Raw genomic sequence first — 19,165 nt, forward strand, 5'->3', positions numbered from 1 at the left:
TGATGTGGAACACCCAATTCTAAATTTAGCCATTTTAGGGGTCCTAATTTGTCTCAAAACTAACTGCATTTCTATTATTTATATCAGTTGTGTGTGTTTAGTTATATTACCTCAGTCTCTTAATATTGTGCTAATGAAGGTCAGGAGATGACCATATCATTAAATACATTAACAAAGACAAAAGGGTTTGGTATATTGTCCCAGTAGCTATAACGTTAAAAAACCACCACCTGACACCTAACAGTCTGCCCCAACTTCATTTACACCAAAATTAGCTGCTGAAATCATTCAGAAGGTTCTTCCGACTTCCGAGCATATTTCCACCATACATTCACTCTGCATTTTTGGGAAGTTGTGTTGCTGTTCCAATGTTTCTTCCGTAATGTGTTTTGAAAAAGAAAGAGCACAGGCCATCGTAAAATGCGGTAATGATGACATCACACGCTAAACTTAGGCAGAACGTTGTGCTCATGTACTATATTTGGACAGTGCACCAGCCATGATGTCAGTTTTTGCCTTTTTGACTGAGCGCTGCACTGAGCGGTGTGTCATCCAATGCCAAGAGAGACTGCTGGGGAGTCGCACTCATCTCAGCATGAACTGTAACAGCAACAATAAGCGAGATGATTCGTTCCCAGCTACATTACACCGCAATAAACTGGAAACATACTGCCATTAATATAGGTCACAATAGGAGGGGAGCCAGACGCGGTCTTTATTGTGTTTCCTGATAGCCCTATCAAAATGTCTCCAACTCTACAGCACTCTACATACCACTTACACTACGAGAGTGGACAAGAAAATTGCCCATGCCAGTAGAAGAAGAAATAAAGCAATGATGTCTACAGGCCTTTGTTCCTTAGACTATTCTGTCGCCGTCATATCAAAACCACATCCCTTATTACACCATTTCCACCAAACAGCTGTCCTTGACATTGTGTGAACATGTTATAATGACTTGACCAGCACACTGCACTGTAAACTCCTATGTTTAAATTCATTTAGTTATAAAGAGTATAGAAAGTTTCCCTTCCCTCAGTGGTTTCAGTTGTTTTCTGTTAAATTACTGCCTGTTTGTCTTAATTTTCTGTTTATTTTTTTTACATTAAATTAAGTTAGTTGTACATTTTCCTTCTTTAGCCTTAATATGAAATAAAATGTTATTTCCGATTGTTATGTAATTAGTAAAACTACTAGTAAAAACTATTTTATTTACTAGTAAAAACTATTTTATTTAATTCAATCTGTTCCATTTCCATTATTGGAGTTTTCAATTAAATAAACAATTTGCTGGGGCCTCTGAAAAGCATCCAAGTTAGACTGGCAGAAGTACACAAAACAAACAGAATCCCAGTGATTATTATTTAAAATCAACTGTTTCTTATTCAGTACAATGTACACCCTGATAAGTTCAGTTTACTCAACCATTTGAGGAACATTTGGAAAGTCATTTTTTCTGGTATTTGTAATTTCTAAATATGTAACTAGAAATATGTACAAAATACAAAGTGCAAAAGGTTCATCATCAAATTTGATTGTTCACATTTATTAGCACACATGATATGAACTTTCACAATGATCTCAGTTCACATGTAAGAGAAGAGCATCAATGAGGGTTTTAAGAGTTACATACTCGTAACCCAGCTTTCAAGTTGCTTTATTACAAACATAGTAGAATAAAAACATGAAAGAATGAAACATGCAAACTACATCCAATCTTCCACAGAACATAACCTATATATAACATTAAAACAACAGCTAATAAATCAACAAATGCCATGAATTCTGGGAAACACTGCTCCTATTCTCTTAAAGCTGGCCTTGTTTAGATTGTTCTGCTCATAAAAAGCACACTTGAGTCCAGTTCAATAAACTTTGAATTTTCATCCAAAGTGTACAAACACCGTGTCCAAACAGTGTTAACTAAATGCCATGAATGAAGTAATAATAAATTCTTAATTTAGGTACAAATAAAGACTTTCAGCATAGTCCCCCATGTAAAACTTGAATTGTAACTTCCTATAATGGTTTGATTGCAATGAAGTGATGGAAGCAATGCTTAAATTTTATGTCTAGGTGGGTAGGATGGTTCTTCCTCTTCTGTCAGCAGTCGCAATACTGGCCAACACGGTGGTCTGTAGTTGATTTTACAGAACTGGCAGTTAGTGTTCTCCTACAAGCACTTTGAGCTGTCCAACGATGTTGCATTAGCAGACGTTCGAAAAGAAGCAGATGGCTGGTTTCACGTACCTTGGAGGAAACTTCATCTTCCCAGCACTGGTAGAATCATATGAAGAGGTCCTAGCTATTGGGTAGGCATAAATTACTATTTTGGAAATACAACATTTTGTAATAAGAGCAATACATTGCTTTACATTACCTACTGGCAACATGCATACATACATACATATATATGCTGTCCAATGAAAAACGTATCTCCATTTTCAATTGGCCGTGGGTTGATGGCACTTCTTCCCCACGTCATCCTAATGTGATGTTGGTTAGCACAGGCATCTGTTAGCTGTTGTATTGGTGCTGGGAAGCCGTACTTTCCTGCAAGCTCTCTGGCTGTCTAGCAATGCTGCATCAGGGGCAGTTGAAGAAGAGGCAGTGGCTGGCTTCAAGTGTCAAAGGAAGCATGTATTAGTCTTCACCCTCCTAGTGTTGGGGGCATTGCTAATGATAGGGGAGTTCACATAAAAGGGGATTAGGTCAATCTCTTTCCAAATTGGGTAAAAACAGGGTAAAATTACAAATAAATTATTAAAAAAAAGATTCTTAACATCTTCTCTCTTAGCGAATGTAAAAAGAGTGTAAAAATAGAACAGTGTTTTTATCAGACATGAATCTGCTGATTGAACCCCATTCCCGCATGTAAATCCGTCACTTCTCAGAAGTTTGTAGAGCAGCTGAACGTGATGTTTTCTGGGGACTAACTGGATCTAACCCTAGGGTCAAAACCAACAATCCAGGCTGGTGGAGTATGCCACAGTTATTGTGCAGCATGCTGTTTTAAGATATCACAAGAACATTTTCTGCTGGGATGAAGAACAGCGGGAGACCTTCACAGTGCTGTCCTCTGGAATTAACCACAGATGCCAAGCATCTAGCACTTGCTGCTTCTGATGAAAACGCAGACAAGAGAAACAGCCGACTTGCCCCAGTCGCCCACTATCTCTACGATGAATATCTGACGGAGGAACATCGATGGTAGGAACTGTTTGTGCGAGCTTGTGATGTCTGTTTCCAATGTACATCTTCCAGCATAATGACTTGTTTTCCTCCTAAAGGGCTGATCAATGGATTCCAAATGCTCCAAATGGGCCTAACAGTTAAAATAACTTCAGAATATTAAATTTCCTCTCGTAGACCACCACCTTTCTTGGTAACATTGTTCTGAAATGATGGTGCAGGAACGTATAATGTCAATCTCATATCTTGGAAATGTGCTTAGTAGTATTATGATGGTAAATTCATTTCATGCAAGAGGAACAAATACCTTGACTGGGAAGAAATAATGTCTTCAAGTCTTGGACACAAGATAAAACGCTGGGTTATGAATCTGTGATCAATGTCAGATGAACTGTTGAATACGCTGTTGACATTCTGGTGATTTTAGCTATTGTGTGGATCCAGCTACATCCTGTGGTTCAAGATGTGTACCAGAACGTTTGATACACTCCTCACCTTACGAGCTCTATACCATATGTGCAAGACAAAAGGTGGCAACTATTGCTGCATTCCATTTGAAGTTGAACTTCAAGTCGAATTTACTACTCAGAAAGTCGAGAGAGCCTCACAAACCCAAAGTTCAAACTCCAAAATGGCCACACCGTCCATGAACAGTAACAAAAGCAGTAGTATAACACAGTTTGTCAGCACTTCTGTGTATTTGTGTCTAATTAAATCAGTCCTATACACACACACACAGTACTGCGTTTTAAATCAACTGGTATTGCTAACAGTGCTAACCTGGGACATAAAAAGTGGGACATTTTTGGTAAAACTTGCCATAAACCACTGGTGAAGCATTGTGAAACCTGTGGTAAACTCCAAAGTTTAGCGAACAGTTTTTTTGGAAACGTTTTGAAATTGTGTACAATTATCAGGATGTTTAACTGACAAATGTTTAACACATCAGGTGTGTTGTCACTCCTGTATCCTTCTCAGTTGTGAACAGTTAAACAAGTTTATTAAATAACGTTTTCTTGTTTTGCATTAAAAAAAATAATGCATACTAATATATGCAGGGCTGTTCATGAAATATGGTTCTTTTTTGAAGCCTCTACCACATCCACTTGCCTACACATGCATTAGACAAGCGACCTCTCCTACTGACGTACACCAAACGAACCACTTGCTGCAGGTAAGAAAAAAATTGCACCAAATGAATGTGGGATTACTTTAAGGTGATGCTACAGGTGTTAAATGCAATATAAATGTACAGTGGCATGCAAAAGTTTGGATACCCCCACTCATATGTTCTGTTTTTGTGATTAGTGAAGTAGATGATCTGATCTACAACTCTTAGGTGAAATGAGTACAACTACAATAAGGTACAAAAAGAAAAGGTGTGGCATGCAAAAGTTAAATATGCAAAGCAAAATATTTCAGCTCCAAGGCTCTCAGATCAGAGCTTGTTAGGGCTATGGCTCATTGTTAAAAATAGGCAGGTGATGCAAAAGTCAAAGCTTTATACATAGATTGAGTCCTTAAACCTTGTCTCAACAATCAATCAATCAATCAATCAATCATCAGCCATGATCTCATCGAAGCAGCTGCCTCGCAATCCAATTTTAAGACATGATGCCCACAGACCAGGAGAGAACAGTAAGAAGATAGCAAAGCAGGTAGCTGCTGCCATCGCTCTTCCCCAAGATTCTCAATGAACTAGAACCCTTTTTCAAGGAAGAACGGGCAGAAATCCCCCAAACAAACTGTGAAACTTGCCGAAAGGCTTGTGACCAAGTATACTAATCATACAGAGTGCCCATAGTTAGCTTCAGGCCCTTTCCTTTTTTGTTATTTCCCAAAACTGTAAAAAACAAACAAACAAAAAATATATTCATACTCACTTCACTGTTCCCAGTAAAAAATATTTTGACCAGGAGTGTAAAAACGTTTTGCTGACTACTGTAGATACCTTACCCCAAATACAAGCAAAACCATCAAATTTAAATGTTCAAAATCTTCATGTGATAGAAATAAACCTAATAGTTAACAATAACATGAATTTCAAGACAGACAGCTTAAAATCTCAAGCTTTCCCACAATTTCAAGGTAGAGATTTAATTTTGTTCACATTTTTAAAAACACAGGTCAGGTCAGATCACATTAAAAGGAAACGTAAAACATAAGCTTTCACAAGCGACCTCCAGACACTAGACTTTTAGACCCTACTGTACCCGTAGCCTGAATTCTTCCTTTTGTATCTCAAGTTCCATTTCTGCTTCAAACACATGTAAAACAGTGTTTTTGCACAATCACAAGCTACATGAACACCATTTCATTAATATTACCAACAAAGCTCCTTGGGAAAAAGCAGTACAGTTGAAAAAAGATGCTGGACTCTTTGCCGTTCCGTTAAAATAAGCGTTAAACACTCTGGAGCTGTATCTTGCTAGTGTTTTTTCTTCATCAGAACAAAACACAATCCCCTCACGACTTATGATAGGTCTGGACATGCGAGCGCAGCCGTGCGCGATATGGAGCGTTTTAAAAGGCTTATGACAAACAGTGCCGAATAAAAGAGAGGCTTTGCTTTCAGCTTTCTCTGGGGTGTCTAAACATCATGTAGTTGTGACTTTAATATGTCAACAGAATATGAAGTGTATTCTTGGCGTGCCAACATAAACACAGAGCTGTTGTTCTAAATCTAGAGGGTCATCTTTACGCGGGCCGGGGCGCGCTGCTTACAAAAGACTATTTGCCATTTGTCTCCAAACTGTTCCGAGGTCTTAACTACTGTACTTTCACAGTCAAACTAGACAATACAGAACAATAATAAATAGCATTCCAAAAACACTCTGCTTGACAACCCGTGATCTTGCCAAGTCTTTCTTTTAAAAACTTTTCTTTTTTTCCTGTGGGCCTGCAGAACAAGAGGTGTTTACATTCTTCAGTTTGTCTTTTAACTCACTATTTGGAGGAATGTACTGTAATAAATTTGGTGAGAGTTGTGTCTGATATTATCATGAAGCAGCAAACCTGGAGGAACAGAATGCTGCATTGTATTCCTTACACGCACGGCTGAATCTGAAGTTCTCTAAAAGATTATTAATGATGACTTTAAAAAAATGTTTCATGAAGTTTCTAAATGGAACACAACGTGAAATTCTTATTGGTGATTTGTAGTGAAGACTGTAATAGACCTGCAGTATTTCTGGTCAGTGGTCTGATCTTTCAGATAAAAAAAATTAACGTAGACATGGTGGCCTTTTTAAACGAAAATGAGGAATTTTGTAAAATTGCTTGCGTTCACCAGTTTATTTCCCCAAATTTCCCAAAGTAATGTTACAAAAATGAACTCCATTTAAGAATTGTGCTTTCCCTCTCTCCTAGAAGAGAGAGGTTTGCAGAGCTGTGAAATGCCCATCAAACCAACTTGAGAGAAATACCTAAAAATATGAACATCTCTAATTTAGTCACATACTAATTGTAACCCCTGGCGCTGGCATCATCCGGAAATAAGTGCTAATATTAACCTCTTAATGCAAAAAGGCTTATTACAGTAAGTATTACTGTAATTACAGTACTGCATTATTCAGTAACTAAAAGGGACTTCTGTACAAACTGGTAATAGGAGTCTGTAATAACACGTTCGGCCCACCGGCAGGGCCTAGGCTGTTTAAGGGGTTAAACACTTTCTCAAAAACAAAAGTGCTAAAAAGGGCTCTTTGAGGCAATGTCACAGAAGAACCACTTCTCTGTCCCTAAAGAACTTCTCAATGAATAGTGGTTTTAAAAAAGCTCAATTGAATGGTTCTTCAGGACCAAAAGTGGTTCTTCTATGGCACCACTCCAAAGAATCCTTTTTGGCACCTATAAGAGTGTATGTTTATGGGCATCCAAACTTGAGTGAAAGTGAACATGCTGCGCATGTCAAACGGGTCCATTATCTACAGGTGATTCCAGAGAGAAAAGAAGACCATTCGTTTTATTCATCATATTTAAGTCGATTCCATCCATTAACTTGAGTGTGAAAACGTCCTGAAGGGAAACTATAGACAATTGCACCTCTGCTATAAGGTGAGGGAATTCCTCGCTGATGCTTCAGTATCTTCTCCTGTCCTCCTTTTCACAGCAACACCCGCCGTGAGTGAGCCTGCGTGGAGCATGCCCTCAGCAGCGGAGAGGGTGAAGGAAACGATCAATCACCAGGCATAAACTGTAAACAAGCAAATGACACGTGGCAATATAAAATGGAAAATTCAAATAAACAAGAGCGAGCCTGTTTAGAGGCACCAGTGCTACAATAGCCCTGCAACGGGGCATCTGAGTAATCATTAAGAGCCATAACTCAGAGCCAGAGGACTTTAAATAAACAGTATACGCCTGCAGGCATATACACTCGCCCCAAATTTACTTTACCCAAGTTGCTGAGAAACTGGAGGGTAAAGGACACGGACCAGCTTGAAACCGTTGGTATCTCACCATCTAGCGATCCTCCAGGACCACAGTGCAGTGTTGTCATACAGTGGTGTGGATGGTGACACGCGATTTGAAAGGGGCATGAATCATTTCTGCTTCATAGGACGTGAATGATGTTCTGCTTAAAGTCTTTAGGTTTAATGTGTTTGACACCTTATTTTGTTACTAGGAGGTTTCGATTTTTTGAGCTGTAATAGCTTTGACAAAATGACCCCCAGATCTCTGGCTTTTACTAAATTACTGCATATTACTGTGTAATATTGCTATGTAATTAATATTGATATTACAGAGCAAAACTACGCATTTCTACCTTGAGGCCAAATTATCATTTTTGATCATTTACAAGACACATTATTTCAGCACATCTTCAGTTCGATAAAAAAAATATATATTATAAAGCGCTTTTAGGGATTTTAACATACAAAGCTCTACATGGCCTCGCTCCTCAGTACCTGCAAGGTTACATAATATGAACCATCAAGAACACTTAGATCTTCAGGTGCTGGCTTTTTAGTAGTTCCCAAAATTCCGAAAACTTCAGCGGTGGGAAGAGCCTTTTCTTATAAAGCTCCCCAACTCTGCAATAACCTTCCAGATAATGTTCGGGACTCAGACACAATCTTTAAATCTAGTCTCAATCTTTAAATCTAGGCTGAAAACTCATCTGTTTAGTTTAGCTTTTAGTAATTAATGTTTCCCTTGGATAAAGGTTGTAAGGGGTTCACAGACACAGGGGATTGTAGTAAACGGAGATGCTGGAGCTGTCGTCTCCTGTGTCTGTGTTACCTTCTGGCTCTCTTTTTAATTAGGCCGTTATGGTCATCTGCCACTATTAATATGCCACTATTAACCATCATTACTCTCATTACTCTTACAATCAATGCCATGATTATACTAAGTTATACTACACCATTATTTTGATATTATGATTGTGAATATGTTGCACACCTGAACAGTATAGATGGCTTGGTAACTTATCAATAATTTATGAATAGTTCTGACCAAAGGAGGATAGATCGGCCCCCCTTGTGAGTCTTGCTTCCTTCCAAGGTTTCTCCCTCCAGCTCTGAGGGAGTTTTTCCTTGCCACTGTCGCTGTTGGCTTGCTCACTGGGGGTCTTAGATTTTTCATCTTTTTATGTTATTGATTTTTTTTTATTATTTTATCGATTGTGTAAAGCTGCTTTGTGAAAACAACAGTTGTAAAAAGCTCTATACAAATAAATTTGACTTGACTTGACACCTTCCCCAACAGATGCTGTCAAAAAGCAGCTAGGCTTAGGCAGTATAATGCTACATATAAAAATGATATCTAAAAATGATGACAGTATACATATACTCGATATTTAAAAATGATCATGAAGTGTCATCACATCACAAGGGGCCAGAATTGTTCATTCATTTATGTGCATTTAAGTAAGCCACATAACGGGGGTGAGGTCATGCACTGAAAACACTGAAAAAAAAGCCCACCGTTGTGAGTTTAGCGACATGCTGAGTTCGATTAAAAAGGACAGTTAGCAATTCTGAACGAAAACATCTGAAAAACACTTGCATGATCATTCACTTGGCCAATTCAGTGTGATGAGAGCCTTCATTCTCTAAACGAGTGTGATTTAAGCCACAGTTAGCTGGAACAAGGCCTGTGCTGTGGTGTTTAGCCTGCAGGCAAACTTTAAACCTAGATAGCCGTACACGAGTCCAAACACAGCAGTCTTGTTTAACCTTTATGTTACTCTTAACACCAAAGAGTCATTTTTATCACTTGTGACAGTTAGTCAAGAGCAGCTGCACTGTCTGATACTCTCTGCAGATGGAAAGTGGAAGTAAAGACTAGCTTAGCGAGTGGGCTACGCAAGCAACACCACAGAAAATAAATAAATAAATAAATAAATTCAGCTTTCTGTCCTTTCAACACCACTTGTTCTGAGTCACGCTAAAAGTTTATAAGTGTGGTTGCTGTCAGCCAGAATCTCAAGTGTTCTATGATGAGCTGACTGTTATCCTATGAACTAAACTGATGATAACCAGCTTCTCTCAGAGCTTTTTAACATTTACCAAATGATTATTTTTTTCCCCCTTTATATTGTTTTTCGGTTTACAAATACAGCAAGATCAGGCTGTACGGAAGCCATGTAAATGTACCCACCCTCTGCGCTACTTGCACAGCTTGCAAGCTTGCAGTAATTCCCTATATCATGGTAATATTTTGACACCATGACGGCATGAAGAAAGTGGATACTACCCAACCCTAAAAGCAGCTTTACATAGATCCGGGTCTGAGCCTCTTATGAGCAGCCAATGGTGACAGTGGCAGGAAAAACTCCCTCAGATCAGGACCTTAAGAAGAACTAAGACTCAAAAAGGGAACGCAATCTCCTCTGGTCGACACTGGACACACAACAGCATTAGAATAACTGGTCAGATAGAAATAATGAACTATGGTTAATGTGAAAGTAGGGACACATGCTCAGTATTTCTGGACATTTGATATTCATTTGAGTAATACCAAAAGATGCAGGTAATATATTTAAAATAAGACAAAAAAAAAACAATAAAACAAAACAAACACACACACACACACACACACACACACACTTGTAAAATGTAATACATCACACAGCTGAAAGAATTCTGCATGGAGGAATAGAAGAACAGGCATAGGGTGTCCTTACATTGTGCTCACATAAACATTATATATTATATAGTTATAATACCTCCATCTCTCAAAATTTCTAAAATGAAGGAAGAAAATATATATATGTTTAAATATGTTGAGAAGATGCTCTGTTTTTTTTCACCTGACAGAGTTTAAAGGGGTTAAAATCATTAATTTATTTTAAGTGCCTATTTTGAAACACATGCGTGACCGCAAGGGTGTCTTCTGTGATTCCTTTTTTTTTTTAAGAAAAACGTCTACGTCTACTTACTTATGCTCGTTCAGCTAACCACGGTCAAATTTTCCAAACACTGTGGTTGGGATGCAATTTGTCATTTTGTCAGAGTCTCTCCTAAAGGCCTGCGCGCACTAATCTAGCGGAGCTCCTCGTGATGAATTGTGTTGATTTTACAGGAAGTCTCATTGCTGTCTCATTGCACCCAATAAGAAGTGCAAAGTGACAGGCACAGACTGGAGAATAAATGAATTATTGTCTGTAGCACAAAATGTGCTAAAGGGCTTTGGCAACCAACATGCAATATGAAAATCAAATCTGAACTACTGTAATGTTTATCACAGCTGCTTGACTACTGTTGCCCACATTTATCACATAATTACTCCTAACAATCTGCCAACAACCACTAATTAACACTGGGCAAATATGAACCTATCATGCTAATTGCTGGCTACCAGCTTCAACTCAAATATTACCCACATTAGCAGGTTTGGTTAAGCTATTTCTTCAAGACTCTTGTGAGTTCTCCCCTGCTGAATCCCATCTAGTCATCTTTCCAGATAGGTTCGGTACCGTAGAGACAGCCTGCACATGCACACCATGCTTCACCTCGAACTGGCCCTGGTTTTTACCTCTCGAGATAGTCTGAGGAAAGCTTCTGAGCCTTGCACCCAGTCCAAGCGGAGATCTTTGTTATAGATCCAAAATTGATTTATAAAACTTTAAAACTGGGATGGGTCCAGGAACATTCTCCATGGTGACCTCATGAGCAAATTCCTCCCTTTAATTGAGCTCTAATTGGGCCTGATTACATGGCTGTTATAGGGAGTTCAGGGAGTGAAAACATCAGCCCCGTTGTTGCAAGTCCACTCCATGGCTTAGGTAATGTGGACGTCAATTACACTCATATATTACAGGTAAGGTGTCACGGCAAGTTGAAACCCACCGGGCCCCTTGTCGGGGCTGAGACCTGGTCCAGCTGAGATTCTACATAAAGGCCTCTCTCATATATATGAAACTCAGCATTCCCTCCGCTTCTCCATACAATCAAGAAAACCATACAATCATTTCTTCATTTGATACTGGCCAGGTTCGATCGTGTATTGTTTTTTGTGGAATTCGTTTATACATTTCCAGCTTTACTTCAGGGCCAACATGCGCAGCCATTTTTCAAACCAAGTAACTGTGTTTTCTCGGCGGGGTTTTTCACATTGTGAACAATTTTTTGTTGCAATCAATGCATGGTTTATCCAAAGAATGTAATGTAGCTCAAATGGTTTGTTTGTGAGAACATATGTTAGCATGGTTTGCTTTATATTATTAATAAATAATATTAATAATATAAATAATATGATAATAATAATAATAATAATAATAATAATAATAATATCAAAGCAGAGAAATGTGCACATCATGCCATCAATCGGATTAAGTCACTGTGTGGGATAGTTGACCTTATTGAAGTGGGTGCTGATTTCAGTTTGTGTGATTTCCTCCCTTTCCTGATTGCATTCAGGTATCTATCCCTGCCCCTCTTGTTTCTGTTGTCTCTGTCCCTTTATTTGACTACATTCTTTTTTTTTTTTTTTTCAGTTTAGTTGTCAATTTTTTTTTTTTTAAATTAGATCTTGCATATTTTGCATATTTATTTCTGTCCCCTGACGATCCATGGCTGTGACCAAAATGACTCCCTATTTACATTTTAGCCCTCTAAAGAATAGATCAGACATTTTTCTTTCAGAGTCTAAATCGTAAGGTGGACTTTGATCGTGATTTAAAGGCACTATAATGTCCCACAACGCACTCGTACCTTTATATTAAATATCGTAGCTCCCTACATAAGCTCAATTGTGACTCTCGGTGCTAAGCATCAGACAGCGGAACGAGCTGGAGCTGACGACATTTGTTCATATAAGCGAGGGACAGTACGAGCCACTGAACACCTTGACATCATTTTCCAATAAATAGTCTCTCCCCATATAGCCCAAAAGGAATGAGGAAGCAGGAATTCCATCAAATGTGCAAATCTCTAACTTTGTACAGAACTAATACAATTAGTAAAATCAGTCACCAGTCCTTCCAAACATCTTCATAAAAATGACAGCATGCATGACAGCATGACAGGAACTAACAAGGGGGATCGCCCTGGGCGCCATACAAGCTAGAACTGCCATTGATGGTTTGGATAAATGGTGCAATAATGATGATCAAGCTCCACTAACTGCTCTGTAGAACGTTTATGCCTGTATGGATACTGCAGAGACAAACTGCACGCTTTAGCCCTACTGGCCTCCAGCATGGTCTATTGAAGGAAATGAAACTGATTAACATATTGAAGATGGGCACAGGTTGAAAGTAAAGGGCGTTTATTCGCCAAGAAAAATACGTTCATGTACTGTAAGTGCCAACGTCTTGTAAAATATTTCCTCACAGCCAGTTGGCACAAAATGGGCATTCGTTCACACAAGACTGCCGCTCGTTTAGAATCAAATAAAGTCTTCACCGCGCCTCCATTGACATACTGCCGAGAGAATTTGAAAGAAGAATCTAATCCTACAATCCCAGTACCTGCCAGTGTTGGACCCCTGGGCTGTGACGCTAATACCTCTTGCTTGGATCTCCAGCTCTGTCCAGCAGACCAGGGTCTTGTATGTTATCGCAGGGCGTTACATCATGTCTCAAAGTCAAACCGAGTTATCAGCGAGCAATGTTTCAGACTTGACTGGCCCAGGTGGAGCACTGACTTCACCCTATTAAGCCATTCGGGCTCGTTTTATGTTCATTTTTAGTCTTGGTGGCAAAATTAATTTCATATTTTTCTATCAATGAGTACAAGCGCAGGCCATTCACTGGAATTTCCCAAATAGCCTACGACAGCTTCAACTTCTACACCGCAGCGCTTGCTTTCAGCACAGCCGTAAGCGAGAAACCCTCAGACCTATTCAAGCACCACAAGAATCAGCAAAAGGTTTTATGTGTGTGAAATCGGCAAGAGCTTCCATTAGATCAGCGAATGTGTAAAATAAATCTGTTATTTGTGTCATATTGACGGTCCCAAGACGGCCATTTCTAACCCAATATCCTGTTTCGGAGTGAGCCCTGCTCCAGCTTGTTGGTCTTGGCCATTCACCAAAGCGTGAAAGTATGAAAATTGTCCAGTCATGGCCCAGAGCGCTTGAAACCACCAATGTTCCAGGGCCCTGCGCTTGTATTTAAAAGGAGCCGGTGAAGATAGCGCGCCGCAGAACTCGCAGAACTATTTGCGGCTATTTGCCATGCTACATATTTCAACGGCCAGAGTGGCCATGCCAGGGCGCAGATAAACAACGCTGACTTCCTCCAGGCATTTTATCAGGCGTTCTCATGCTGGCAGGGCCTGCTCTCCCCCTCCCCTCCTCCTCCTCCGTCCAAACGTGTCGAGCCCCCACGGAGGACGGCTATAGGCCAGAAATAGCCCTGACATGCTGTAGCGCGGACATGGAAACAAAAGCCATTACGGCAGGTCTCACTCAGAGGGGCGGCTTTTCTAGTTGCCAGTAAGGAGGCCGAGATGTCCTGTGCTGAGAGAAAGAGAGACTTCCAGTTACACGTCATGATGTCACGCCCTGCAGCTCGACCCAAACAATGGCAAAATGTTCATGTTCGCCAAGAACAGGAACACAACACAATGGGATTTAAGAAAGGGTTTAAAAATGCATCGTGGCAGCTCAGTCCGAAATTGATCACTCAACTGCATCAATTTTAGATGTCAGGTGTTAGTTTTAACAGTCATGTATTGAGAACAAAATCATTAGCATTTTCAAATAGGAAAAGCATATGAACTTGTTCATTTCAGCATTTTAATACAATAAAGAAAACGTCTCACACTTCGTATACTTTCTGCTACTTTGGGCCGTCCTCTGGTGTGTTGTAGCTTTTAGCCAGCAGGTCTTGTTTTGGACCAAACAGATAAGAAACTCAACCAAACCATAACATGCATGTCTACACTTTCCTTTGGTGAAATATAAAGATTAGAGGTTTCTTATGTATTCAGTATAAGAGCCAGAGAAACTAAACTGCATAACAAAAATGCTAAATTACTGTGCCATTCTATTCTGTTAAAAAAAACTCATTTGCCTTTGAGTGGCGCTACAGTCTAAGCATTCAGCCTATAATTGGGAGATCCTTGGTGGTGCCACAGCCATCCATGGCAGGGAGTCCTAGGTAGTGTGTGGGAACTTGTAAATGTTCAAATTAGGGAACAAATGTCCTAAAGAATCTTCTTACAACTTGCAACAAATGCACATCTTTAGTTCCATCTGTTTCGTTTTAGGATTTTCACACATATAAAGAACCTCACATCTAAACCTCTGAACTTCAAAAACATTAAACGTAACTCAGAAATCAGGGATTATATCGTTATATTGTCTGAGATTCAGTACTGTATGCTGCTGCCTTCTCTGATGAACACTTAACGTATTACACTCCTTCTCATATGTACTCTACACAATTGTATTAGAGCTCTCCTTGGAAACTTCACCACACACTCAGACCTGTCTTAATTTAATATGGCAGGGAACGGTGTGTCGTTTCATTCATGTCTGGGTCGTGGAGGAATTTGAGGTCAGTTATGTTAGCAATTACGCCCAAGTAGGCTACCAGCATTAAACAACCTCTTTTCACTGAGGGGATTCAGTTTTCCTTCCCTTGCAAACGAATTGTTCAATGTCGTACGGGTGAGGCCCTACATTATAATCTAGAAGTGTGTTTGCAGGAGTGAAAAGGATGTATACATGTGAGCTATGTGAAATGCTCCCAGAGGGCCAAGCCTACTTCTAAAAAACACATGTACGGCCAAGTCAATCTGTTATTCCTTGAAGGTTTTTTATCGCGGAGGTGTTGTTTTAGCCCCCTCCATTGGTTACAAATGGTAAATGGCCCTGTTTCTGATCAGCTGTCATTTGTACAAAGATAATACTTTAATTCCTCTAAGCTCGGTATTCCAAATTCATACTCATACTGAGCTGAGGGGGGAAAATCAGGGATCTTCGTCACCCGCGACTCTCTGCACACGCCGTTCAAATATCTGTCGGCCCTTAAAACAAAACTGCTATCTATAGCGCTGTGGGGAATACTGGGTCTACTTAGAAGCAACTATATGGATGCAACAAATGTGGTTTGAATTACAGCAAACAAATGAATATCCATGTGGATGCTTCGCGAGGTCAAACACGAAAAAGTCGGATACCAAAATAAAACATGCAATAGATTAAGGGAAACAAATGACAGCAGGCACGCTTATTTATTTAAGAGTAATTGATTTTTGGTAAACAATGAGTCTATACGGCTCTTTGCTCATTTGTTTGTAATGGGCTAAGTGGGATATTTGAGTTAGGAGAACGAGCTGTTGCTTTGTTTTGTCTACATGTTTCGTAAAAGAAGGCCATTGTGACTCAAGTCAGAGCTAGTGTAGCAGGCCAAGAAGCATCCTAAAACGATGCCCTGCTGTCTCCAGAAATAGACGTTGCAAAACAGAACTACGACTTTAAAAATGTCAAATGAAAACAACATGGGAACGGGTGACCGCAATCGCGCATTTTTCTGATGGTAAATCAAAGGCTACCAGAAAACGTAATAAAAACTGTATATCACTCAGTACACTGTTGTGGGTTAAGGGTGTCTGGCATCTTCCCCCGAGTTGTGTGTGCAGAACGGAAAATGCAGAAATGCAGTTATTTTTGTTTGCAGTGATTCAGATGTTAATACGATGCTTCTTTCTCCTTGAAATTTCCATCAAAAGTACGGACCACAGCTACAAAGCTGAACAGAGAAGCAGATGTTTGGACCGAGGGCTATGGTTTGGGGGCTACAGCTGCCTGCTAGAATGTGCAAATGTAAGTTCAGGACTGAGGTAGACTGATGACTGCATTTGTTTTCATAGCTGTGTGGCCAGAGGCTTTAGCTGCTAATTAGATAGGGCAATGTATAGAATGCCTGGTGTAAAATTATTCATAACATTCATACATTTATCAAAAACAAGCATCAAAAGGTTGGAAAACAATAGTGTTGTTATGGAGTTCAAACACTATATAGGCCTTTCTGTGGCTGCAGACTGCCTCCTACTCATCTTAAAGGGGCACTGCGGCCTAGAACTAGCATTTAATATGTTGTCATGCTATGTAATATTCAGGATTGCTTCCCTCAGCAGCACTGGTTTGAGCGAACACACGATTTTGCATCCTTTTTGTGTTTTTATCCTTTAGTGTTCTTTGGAAATCCTGACTACCAGTATAGCCACTCTTATAAATGCCAGTGATCTGCTTTTAAAGGCTTTTAAAAAAAAAGCACCTCCCACCGTCAATATACATCATTAGAAGAGGGATTTCCTAGCCTTTAACCCCGGTGGACTGCTGATAGGCCGTAAGTGTTATTACTAACTTCTATTACCAAAGAATAGGCCCACCAATTTGTACAGAGATCCCTGTAGTTACTAAATAATTAGTTAAGGGGTTAAACTGGAAAATCTCACTCTTGTAACTACTGCAGTTTCACTGGCAGCGAGTAGACATGTTTACAGCAGATGATACAGTAATGGTTTACATTTTTCATTTTGAACAACGAGCCCTTCTGTAGAAACTTGCGGGGCTATTCTTTAGTAATATTAGTTTGTAATAACACTTCTAACCCACCGCCAGTCCATAGGTGTTTGAAGGAAGTAAACCAAGTCATTAACCAATGAACATGACTTGCAACATTTAAGAAAATCTTTACTTAAAAAGCTGATTAATATCTTTTTGTCTGCGATTTGCCTCCCTTGACAATATCTGGCGTCAAAACCTGCATAAATCTCAAAATGCTGGAGACAGACATAAGCTTGCGGATAGCCACCCCACAGGCAGTTACTAACCGCACTATCACTGCGGCTTTGATTCGCAAATGGAAGGACCAACCTCGATGGCTGTCTTTGGTCTGTCATGCTAATCTTCAAAGCCAAGGCCTGAATCTTCTCGGTTCCTGGGCTGCTTGCACGCTCCCTCGAACCGCGGCCTTCCATGCTCAGCCAGAGGTCACAGCCTTCTTTGAACTGGAACAAAAGAGAAACAGTTCGCGTTATGCTACTGATAATTCCATTTGTAGGCCAGTTTCAATAACGGTGCATAAACAAAAGCTTTGTGTTTTCTTCTGCCAAGAGCGTTATAAAATGTTGCTCAGGGAAACAAAAGGCTTTTTACATCTGCTTGATAGAGTGGAACACCCTGATTGGTAGTGGACTCCACAAATACAGAACCTTACAGAAAGGAAAATATATGATAAGGAAAAACCACTGGGAAGATAAGGAAAGGGTGATCTAGAAATCATAAGACATATTAGAGTGAGTAAACAGCACTCTCATCAGCGCTCTCACACTGTGCACACTTCTAGTGCCATCCAATGGCAGCACATAGTTACTACAGATTGTATCTGTTGTGAGTCTACACCTATATATTTTTGGTGGGAGAGCCGGAATAGAGACTAGGCCCTTCACTGGCATGTTAGTATTTGACTAGTCTGCATGCTAACGTATAGGTTCATCACTGTTGGGGCTACCATAAATTCTGGTTTCTGGACATGTCCTCTTTTTGAGACAGATGCCACACATTCTGCATATAGCTTTAAACAGCTCTCCAAGTCCTGCCTTCTTGCTGCCATAACAGGTATTTATGTCACCTATGTGTCCAAATGTTTTGGACACCCCTTCTAAATGAATGCACTCAGCAACTTTAAGTTGCACCCACTGGTGACACAGATGGGCAGAATACACACAGCCTGTCCTGTGCCTGTAGAGAAGTACTGCCAATAGAAAACGACTCACAGGAACAAATAAACATGAACAATGCTTATGAGCTGAGGAGCAGTGGAACTGTGCTCTCTGGAATGATGGTGCTCCATCCAATACTTTTGGGGGGAGTTGGGGCTGGTGATCATCCAATATCCAGAATTCACTAACTTTCTTGTCGCTGAATGTGATCAAATCCTCACAGCAATGCTCCAAAATGTATAAGAAAGCCTTCTTCAGGCTCCAAGAAAGGCAGGATAAACTCTTTAATACCATTGATTTAAGAAGAAACAAAGAATAGGCAGGTGTCCCAATACTTTTGACCATCTACATGCTTCCCACCACAGCTGATTGAACACGTGTGTTTTCATCTCAGTGGAACCAAGTTGTCCAAAAAAAAATCTCTCTCTCTCTCTCTCTCTCACACACACACACACACACACCCACACACAGCTACTATTCAGGTGTGTGTCTGTGTCCCAAAGCCTAGGCTGCAGCTAAGGTAGGACAGGCTCTTGGTAGGACTGCGCTATGAAAACTCCTTCAGTGTGAGCAGGCTGCATGGTGACGTCTTGTCCTGTCTCTTACAATTGCTGGGTGAAACCTGTTTTCTAATTTCTTGATAATAAATTAATTAATTATATTAGCAGTTACATTTCACACATTGTGGCGGATTTCTTTTCCACTATGCAACAGGGTGTTTTTTCTCCCCCCCCAGTGTAGCCTAGGGCCAGGAAGGATACAACAGCTGTGTCCTCCAAATTGCTCTGAACGTGGGCTTCATTTCTAGGCTCTATACGAAGGGTCCTTCACTTTGGAATAGCCTT

General features: G+C 40.0%; 1 long non-coding RNA gene across 1 annotated transcript; it reads right to left on the reverse strand.

Annotated features, from left to right (window-relative positions):
• Window positions 1-1,548: 1,548 nt before the first annotated feature.
• LOC140543583 (uncharacterized) lies at window positions 1,549-17,590 on the reverse strand. Its single transcript, XR_011978189.1, has 3 exons — window positions 17,473-17,590; window positions 7,237-7,387; window positions 1,549-2,676 (listed from the first exon to the last, which is right to left on the reverse strand). It is a non-coding gene; the product is annotated as an uncharacterized lncRNA (long non-coding RNA).
• Window positions 17,591-19,165: the final 1,575 nt, after the last annotated feature.

Source organism: Salminus brasiliensis, chromosome 22 (assembly GCF_030463535.1).
Source record: "Salminus brasiliensis chromosome 22, fSalBra1.hap2, whole genome shotgun sequence".
Taxonomy (NCBI): domain Eukaryota; kingdom Metazoa; phylum Chordata; class Actinopteri; order Characiformes; family Bryconidae; genus Salminus; species Salminus brasiliensis.